At 35.3% G+C, this 10212-nt stretch overlaps 1 long non-coding RNA gene across 1 annotated transcript; it reads left to right on the top strand.

Moving 5' to 3' along the window:
- On the top strand, nucleotides 1–1170 carry LOC130052374 (uncharacterized). Its single transcript, XR_008800700.1, has 2 exons — nucleotides 1–808; nucleotides 1018–1170. It is a non-coding gene; the product is annotated as an uncharacterized LOC130052374 (long non-coding RNA).
- Nucleotides 1171–10212: the final 9042 nt, after the last annotated feature.

The raw sequence follows: 10212 nt of genomic DNA, 5'->3' as shown, positions 1-10212 counted from the left end.
TTTTTTTTTTTTTTTTTTTTTTTTTTGGCTAGAGTTATCTTCCTTGACAAATATTCTTCTTCATACAAAGGTCTCTTATTTTGACTTACGTTTATTAGATAAAAGCATGATATCAGGGTCATTTATTAAAGATGTGACGGTTTAGACGAACCAATTTTTAGGGCAAATTTCTCATTGAAATAAGTTTTTTTGAACTTGAAAAAACAAAAAACAGACTCTCCAGGATTGCTCAAATTAACATCCTTACTGGAAATTTCAGGGGTTTTTTTCCCCTACAATTCCTTTTATTTCACATCAAATTTCCTTTACATACAATTCTAGTCTTTATTTGGAATCAAAATCACATGTATTTCACTCAGTTCTGGGTCTTTTATTCTATTTTCAACTTTACCAAGGGGAAGAACTCTGCTGGAAACAGTGATGGGAAGAGGGCAGTTTTTGTTCACTCATTTCAAGATATAATTAACAATAACTCCCCATGTATGATACATCATTTTATTCGGAAAAACTTAAATTTTTAAACAGTATAGGTATTTCATGATGTCGTAGAATTTCCGCAGTCTTTAAAGTCTCAATATACCTGGCGAATTGCCAATACGAAGCTAAAGTGACCAGGGTTAAAATGTAAATATGTTAAAAGAGTATTTTATAGAATTTAAATAGTTTCATTGTTATTGATATCTGTATTAATATAGGGAGGTGACCATTCTACATTGATCCAGTGCCTTTTTATGGGATTCGAAACTGTGACTGTGAGATGTATGAGAGTTTGACTTCTAGGCGGGCAATTCTACTTTCACTTTAAACGGTAAGTTGAAAAGAGCATGCTGCATCTTTCATGTAAAATATCTCGAAAAGGAATCAAGGACCCTATTGCAAATTTGGCCTTGTTGGAAAGGTTAGGAATTTTGCTGAAAGTTGATATTTGTCATTATACTGGGAAAATTTTTGTTTTTGAATTAGGATGGGTTGAAAATGGGTATATTTTCCTCATTTTTGTTGCTTTTTTACTTCCAGGATGGCAGGTGCCTGAGTGTATCTCGACCCATTTCCAGGCTAGCATCAGATGTCATGATGGACCTTTAAAATCTTTCACATGTGTACTTTCAAGAACCATATAAATTATTTTTGAAAATTGGTTGCCATGGTAATAAAATCTGAAAATTAAAACATGGGCTTCTGAAGGCGAATTTTCCTCCATTTCCTGGTAGTTTGTGACCTATCCGCAGGGGCAATTTTTAGCAGTTGTTTGGAAATATAGTTCGTTGGACAGTGGATAAATTTTATATACACTAGCGGAAAAGAAAAACTGTGCATTATTAAATATAATTTTTCTATATTTATAGTTTATATTTATAAAATCTAAACAATTGATAAAGGTGGAGTTTTTTAACAAGATAGGTGCAGGGACTTTTTCATGGTTAGTGAACACATGTTGTTTATTGAAGTGTTTGTACAGTGTACGCACGAGTTTTACTGGTCAATACTGTTTGGAGTAACAAGTGTAAAAGGTTTGTTTGGACACTATTCGTTAAGGAAAGTACTTTAGTTTTGACAAAATTTACCCTTTTGTAATGCCACGACTCAGCGAAAACCAACGTAATCGTGCTGTTGGGATGATTCAAGCTGGAATGGCACAAAATATCGTAGCAAGACACTTTGGAGTTCATCGGGACACCATCCAGTTGGAAATGTTTTCAACAATCTGGTAACACTCGGGATCGACCACGTTCTGGGCGTCCTCGTGTGACGTCGCGTCGACAGGACAACCACAATAGACTTGTGCACCCGAGAAATCGTTTCCAGACAGCAAGTTTGACTGCTCGTAGCATTCCTGGACTTCGACCAATCAGTCCAAGAACTGTGGGTAATAGTCTGCGCGAGCACAACATCAGACCAAGACGCCCAGCTGTGCGCCCAATACTGCTTTAACGTCATAGTATCGCTAGACTAGCGTGGTGCAGACGACATCTGCGATTCTGAATACAGGACTGGGTTAATATTATGTGTACTGATGAATCCAGATCTCATTTGGATAGCACGCCCTTTGTAGAGTGTATCGTCGCGTTGGGGAGCGGTAATAGGACGCTTGTGTTGTGCACCGTCGCCAATTCGGTGGAGGTAGCGTTATGGTGTGGGGTGCAATAACAGCACGTGGAAGGACCCCTCTACAAATTGTCAATGGAAATATCACCGCCGTACGCTATCGAGACGAAATTATTCAGCGCCATGTGATACCCTTCATACAGAGACAGCAAAATCACATCACTCTTCAGCAAGAGAACGCAACATGTTGCTCGTGTAGTCAGGGTCTTTTTTGTGCAACAGAATGTCGATGTCTTGCCTTCCCCGATTTATCGCCGACCGAGCACGTCTGGGATGAAATTGAACGACGTCTACGCCGTTTACCAAATCAGTCAGTGACATTGTCTGATTTAGGCCAGGCTGGAACAACATCCCTCAAGCACTTTAGTGGCATCAATGAGGCGCCGTTGTCAAGCATGCGTGAATGCAAATGGTGGTCACACGCGTTATTAACTTTGTTAATTCCAGTGTCTTTCGAGTGTGCTAAAATTGACATTAATGGATTATGAAATATTGTAACAAATACATTTGTTAACAGTATTACAAAAAATAAAATTTGTTCATTGTTTTTTTTATATTATTATTATTATTTCATATATTAAATAATGCGGTTTCTTTTTTCCGCTAGTATATAAAGGCGACATTTTTGCAAATCATACAAATATACTCATTTAGTAATCTCTGACATGAGAAAATAAAGGAGATGCACATTTATATATAATATACGCATATCGTTCATATTAATGAGGAAAAAACTATTATTTCAATGGGTAAATATGTCGAAGATAAAACATTGGGAAGGTAATTTTTTGTATGATAAAGTATTTACCAATGACCTTTAAGCGCTTAGCGCAAGCCTAAGGGCTTATTGCCACCGTGACAAAAACCGGAAACCTTTTCTTATCGACATCTGGTGTCAGACATACTATTAGTCAATGAACTTGGAATTCTGGGGAAAATTGGGACATAAGAAGCAGGTTATTCTTTAAAATTCCCGTTTGAATCTAAGTTTGTAATAATTAAAGTAATTATTAAGAAATACATTCGTGCAAACCTTTAAAAATCAATAAGAATCTGTACATAAAACCCTTTTGGCTTAGGGTACCTTTCCATTGTAACCTTTGCATAGCGTTAGAGGTCAAGAAAATCAATACTTTTGCATGTTGTAATCTGCTTAGAAGCCGCGTCATTAAGCTATGTACGAGAGTCATCAGAGTTTACCATCTGTGTTTTAACTGTGCAGTTCCGACAATATGTTATGTTTATTGCGAGTCACTTCTGTTGCAGTTTTTTCATATTAAAACTCCTACATAAGCAGTGAATCTTAAGTTTTTTTGCTAAAGTTATTTGCATTTTCATATCAAGAATCTTTTCATAAAACTCAAATAATAGCAATACGTATTGTGTCTCATTCAGACCCAAGGCAAACAAATGAGTTTCCTTTGCGATATGAATACGAGCTTGTACACAAGAAGTATAATACACACGCTTGTACATATGTGCAAATTCTTGGGGATTTTTTATACACCCGTCTTTAGAAGGGACGTATTATGGTACAGCGATGTTTGTACGTCCGTCCGTTCGGGGTTTTCTGTTTCTAATTTCATTTATTTCTCTGACACATATCAAGCTGAAACTTGCTATGTAACTTTTTGTGAATCACTCTAGATCATATTGCAAGTTTGATCCATTTTGACAGGAGTTTTGTCCCTTCATTTGAAAATTGTTCTTATATGGAGGGTACATAATTTATCCGGTTAACTCCTCCAAAACAATTCAAATGAGGACCATCTTGTTTTACAGAGTGGTTGTACGGGTATTCAAGATATGCATATGGCAAGGACTTTGATTTTCCTTTAATTTTTGCGAAAATTACGTTTTTGAAAAATATTACATAGAGAGTACATGATTTTTTCACTGAACTCCTCCCACAGTTTTCAAGTGAGAACCTTCTTATTTTACAGAGTATTTGTATGGGTTTATAAGTTGTGTGTGTGGCAAGGATTTTGATATTCGTCATATTTTGAGACAATTACGGGTTTTCTAACTTGTCCGTTTTCAGGAAATATATCAAATGAAGGACATGGTTTCTCTTTTTAATTCCTCTCACAGTGTAGAAGCTATGGTCTTAGTAAATAACTTCACGATGTGCATAGTGTAAGGATTTTCATTCTCAACAATATTTATTTTCTTTGATGTTTTAAATATTTACATGTTGTTGAACTTGATCAAATTTGGGGAAATAATTTACATACAATTTTAACTGTTGGTTTGTCTATCTATATCTTGTCACAGTTTAGGCTAAAACCCTTTATTCCGTTTACCTGATCAAGATATAGGGCTCACGGCATGTGTGACCGGTCGACAGAGGTAGCTTACTCCTCCTAGGCACCTGATCCCACCTCTGATGTATTCAGTGTTCCATCTGTACCCAGCTTTCTATTTTGTATTGCTTATGGGAGTTATGAGATTGATCACTGTTTGTTATCTTCACTGCATGCAAGGTGAAGATAACGAACAGTGATCAATCTCATAACTCCTACAAGCAATACAAAATAGATAGTTGGGCAAACACGGACCCCTGGACACACCAGAGGTGGGATCAGGTGCCTAGGAGGAGTAAGCATCCCCTGTTGACCGGTCACACCCGCCGTGAGCCCTATATCCTGATCAGGTAAACGGAGTTATCCGTAGTCAAAATCAGTGTGCCAAGAACGGCTTAACAATCGATATGAAACACGTCAGACAGCAATGCAAAGAAAGTATGTAACAGCCTGATGATGGCTGATACTATTTTAAGCAAGGTTCTAAAGATTATGGCTTAAGGAAAACACCAAATGTAAGCAATTTCACGGGCTTATCATATACCATTTGCGTATCATGTACCGTTTTTTGTTTTGTTTTGTTTTTTTGTTTTCTGTTTTGGTTAGATTTACGTATCATCAACAATCACTACAATGTCTAATGTAAATCCATGCACATATATGTTAGTCTAATTTATTCTATTAGATTTGGTAAAACCTCTTGCACTAACTTTTATGTTAAAAATGAGTTCTTTCCACTCTTGTTGATAAAGCAGCATTCAGTTTTAAAGTTATCAATATTGCACATGATCAAAATATAGGGCTCATGGCGGGTGTGACCGGTCGACAGGGGATGCTTACTCCTCCTAGGCACCTGATCCCACCTCTGGTGTGTCCAGGGGTCCGTGTTTGGTGTTTGCCCAGCTATCTGTTTTGTATTGCTCATAGGAGTTATGAGATTGATCACTGTTTATCTTCACCTCTCATGTATAATGAACATCTTTTTAGCTCACCTGATGGCAATTTATCCGTTTTTGTCGTCGGTGTAAACTTGTCATATTTTCATCTCCAGAACCACTGGGCCAATTTCAACCAAACTTGGCACAAAACATCCTTGTGAGAAGGGAGTTGAAATTTGTTCAAACGAAGGGTCATATCCCCTTCAAAGGGGAGATAATCACAAAAATAGGGTTGGGTCATTTACAAATCTTCTCAAGAACCACTGGGCCAGAATAGATGAAATTTACATGAAAGCTTCCTGGCATAGTGGAAATTAAAGTTTGTACAAATCATGATTCTCGGGGAGGGGATGTTGGGGCCACATATAGGGGATCAAAGTTGTACGTGCGAATAGATAAGGAATGTTTTTAAAAATCTTTTTCTTAAGAACCCCTTGGGCAGAAGAGTATAAAGGACCAGAGCCACAAACCCCATATTATGGCCCTTAAAATATATAAAAATGAAAGTAAGTGTTGAATAGGAGTATTGGTGTTATAAATATGTATCAGAATCCGGGGCTTAAAAAAACATGTTAGATTTTTAAAATAGGAGCACAACTAAAGCTGTATACATACTAGAACCGGATATGGTACCGTATTTCTGTCATTTTCCACCAAAACCTGGTTATTTTGTAAAGGTTTTGTTATACTGGTTTCATCTCGCCCAAAATATTTAAAGTATTTTTATAATATACACCTTTTCAATTGACCATAAATGCAAAAATATTTTAGGGCGAGCTATGAGCACTATTTTTATTTAAAAAAAAAACGATATTCCGGATTGCTGAAAAATATTACGGTTATAATGCGCTAGTGGTGGTAAACTTCAATTTTACAGAAAATATGGCTGGTTTAAGTATCTTATGGAGAAGGAAACTACGTTTTTTATTTCGTGTCATGTATATGTACATAGGTCATTTTAGTTCGGTGTTTATTTTTAAAGCAAGGGAAATTTCCTCACCTAATAATAGTTTTCGGTTGCAACTTGTTTTGCCCTTTTACTATAGATGTTCATTTTCAATACCTAGTTGTTTTCATCTTTTAAAGTCGTTCACAATACATCTTCATTACATCGTTGCTTAAAAACTGTGTACAATTTTGGTAGTTTTACATTATTATCATAAACATTATCATTGAACGAAACGACAGTTACCGAAACTGTTAGGCCTAGTGACTGAAATGAACATGGCGCGGCGTCTTCTTTCACTTTGGGATATCGGAAAATATTCAGGCTTCACGCAAGTATTCTTGTATGGTACTGATATCATATCGAATAATTTTTGCTCTATTTATTTTACAAAAGTCTTACTACGCAGCTTTAGACTGTCAGCATTCGAAATAACTGTTTTATTTAACCTAACTTTACGTACATTGGGAGAAAGTCCTTCTTTGATTTACAGTACATCCAAGTTTCGGGCTGAATATTAGCATGACCTGGTCAGGCAAAAAGGAATTCAAAATAACAGATTTAAACTACAACATGACTTACCATAGCATGCAGCATTGCCGCCAGTTAAATCCGACAGTAAATTATGTAAGCAATTCATAGATAGCGATCCACCTGTTATCGATGAGACATGACGTCATCTGTTGTAAGATATTCATGACGCATTTTATGCTTCGATAGGCGGATCAAGTAACCCCATATGAAAATACTCGATATACTGGTTTTGTTTTGTTTTGATTTCACATATGATATCGTTGTACATGTCATGAGTTTTTAATTTTCTATTTTTATGTAACTTTACTTGTAAACAAAGACTGTGTGTTTTGTTTTTTGTTTGGGGGGTTGGAGGGGGGGGGGGGTAAGACAGTACAGCATTTATAAATTGTGCATGTTTGATTCCGTTGATTTTCAATTTCATGGCCTAGTTCGAAAGCCTATCAACGTATCAGTGTTCCATTGTCCAATATAAAATTAGAAAAGGAAAAATAGTGTCGTCTTGGTTGTCAAGGAGGTGTGTCCCAATGCCAAGTTACATTTAAACAATATAAACAAATATTTTTTTCAGCGTGCTCAACAAATCAAATTGCGTGATACAAGTAAAATTAAATTATGACAGACGGACTGAATGCTATATTATATATGTTTTGCCAATTAATAAACTGGACATGTGTTGTGCCAATAAATATATCTTAATTTAATAATCCAGCCTACAATAGCAACAGGAAATTGTGCTTAAATTGTCCATTCTTCAAAACCTTAAAAATTGTGTACATGTGTGTGGTGGCGGTGGTGGTTTTCATCCACTCAAACTGTCCCAATCCCCCTCCCAAATTCAATTTCTTTAAGTGTGCAGTAGATAGATCGCCACATGGACCCATCCAAGTCTACTGTAAGGATGTTTTAAAATATCGGTTTCAAATGCAATTAGTTCACACACAAATATATATAGACAACATTATTTGACGATTTGCGTTTTAGTTGCTTCTATTCATACACGCTATACAACAGTACTGAACCTATAACTGAGAGAGAGAGAGAGAGAGAGAGAGAGAGAGAGAGAGAGCACCAGTAATTGTATACAGGTACGGGAAGTTTAATCAAATCTTAAATGTCCAATATTATTATTATTAATTAACCATTCCACTTCATTCTGATATATTTAATTTCTCTTTTTTTCCATGTTAAATTATTCGGCTGGCGCGAGTTAGGACTGCCCCCCCCCCCCTTCTTAATTACAATGAAAATTATACATTAAAATACATGTGGTGCACTAATATAAATGTCAATCTTTTAAAATAATCGCACAAATAAACCAATGCTTTTACTTGTCATTTTATGGTTCACATTTCTTTGAGCTGATATAATTCATGCAAATTGAAATCAATGCCAATTTATACCATGTGATATTCGTTTGTTCATTTTCAAAGTCAAATGATCCTTCTCTTGGTGAACTCGTGCTGCTCGTGCTGTGAAACAATGTGCGACTAACACGTACAGGTGTTTGTGTACGGGATGTCGAGAATTTGGGCGTTTCATAAAGGTGTGAACGTCTGCGGGGAAGTCTGCATACGGATATATATCAATATCTTGATATATCTATATACAAGAAATAATCCCGATTTACAAACATGTTGAGGTTTCTACTTAAAAATAATTAAAATCCATTTAGTGACACTGTCCACTCTATATCTGCTTCAAACATATAAACGTGGAAAGTTAATACAGAACGGACGTCATAAGTTAAGGGTAATTAAGATGAATTGTTTCGAATAGCAAACTCCAACATGTAAACAATTTAAGTAAGTTATCAAATCAGTATGGTAATTCTTTAAAGATAGACAGTGAAGGTACATTTTTAAAAATTAAATTACTATTTTAAATTTACAATAATATATATCATTAAATGATATGAATATATACAAGTCGCCGTTTTATACGTTTTAATTTTCACCCACTAATATTTCGCTTAGTATTTTTTTTTATCACACGAAGGTGCACGGTGGCACAAATGTCAGATATCCGTGGACTTAAATGTCTACCTCGCTCAGAAAATTAAGACTTCAGAGGTGCCGACAATTTTCAAGGTCCACCGTGTTTTATTTAAAAAAAAATAGTTTGAAAACTCCATTTTTGTAATTAGTTACTATAATAACTCAAGTTTAATCAAAACTATACAGTTGTCTCTCTCTTTTTTTTTATCCTCAATTATATCAATTTTAATGGAAGTTGATACAAATAGATATATATATGCAACTTGAAAATATAAACTCGTCTTTGAGATAGACGGTAAAACAATACTGTTTGCTGTGGTCCTTTCACTGCAAGGAATTTTAATTTTTGATCACGATTTTTCAATTACAAATGTATGTCCAATAAAGCGGGGAAAAAATTGTAGTGTTATGTAGTGGGAAGGGGGGGGGGGGCAATATATCACAAATTTAAACATCGTGATAGAAAATATACAAGTTCCTAGTATTTTAACAGTTGTGATTTACAATCAGAATAAGCCCAAAAAATATATATTAACCTATGCGTCCATTATTTGTGTATTACACTGTGATTCTCATAACGTCAACATCATGACGTTATATAGCTTTTCTGTTGAAAAACAACACAAAGTTTAAACGACTGTAAAACGAAAACTAGAAAAGATATTGTTATAAAATAAATTGTTCTATGACCTATAAATCCTAGAGCATCAACTGTGAAAGTCTCATTTATTTTGGTGAAAGGGCCAATTTTAGTACTTTGTGGCTCTAGTCCTTTACCTGAAGGTTCCTAATAGGAAGGGGTACTGAGGATTTATTCTAACCCGGATCCCCACGGGCTCAATAATGTGTATTTTGAAAGGGTTTGTTTTTATGAATCCATTATGTGCTTTGCACTTGATCATTTTAACAAGGCTTTGGTAACATTACGATCAAAACTTAATTATTCTGTAAAAATATGACAGAAAGGCAATATCTATATATGGTATGCAACTTCCATTTTTTCACAGTTTCACCATTTACACAGGATATCCTTCAAATCGGGAACGAGGTCCTATGTTACCATACCAAACTCATAACAATCGAATATTGCAGATCATTAAAAATTGTTGAAAGATCCAGTATACAAAGGTTGACATTGATAGGTTTATGTTCCACCGTAATCGTCTTCCGCAAAGTTGTGTCATACTGGCCAGGAAAGTTTATTTGCACTTTCTCATGAATATATGGTGTTGCAGAGAGTGTTTGGTTGATCAAAGTTATTCTCCCTGATTCATTTGTCAACCATTAAGTGTAACAGTCTTTGTTCACAAAATATATAAGAAATTTTAGGAGTTATATAAAGAATATGCAGTTTAAACATTTCAATGACATAACACAGGAAAGAAATA

The sequence above is a fragment of the Ostrea edulis genome, chromosome 2, assembly GCF_947568905.1.
Source record: "Ostrea edulis chromosome 2, xbOstEdul1.1, whole genome shotgun sequence".
Lineage (NCBI taxonomy): Eukaryota > Metazoa > Mollusca > Bivalvia > Ostreida > Ostreidae > Ostrea > Ostrea edulis.
This window is presented reverse-complemented; position numbering and strand designations above follow the sequence as displayed.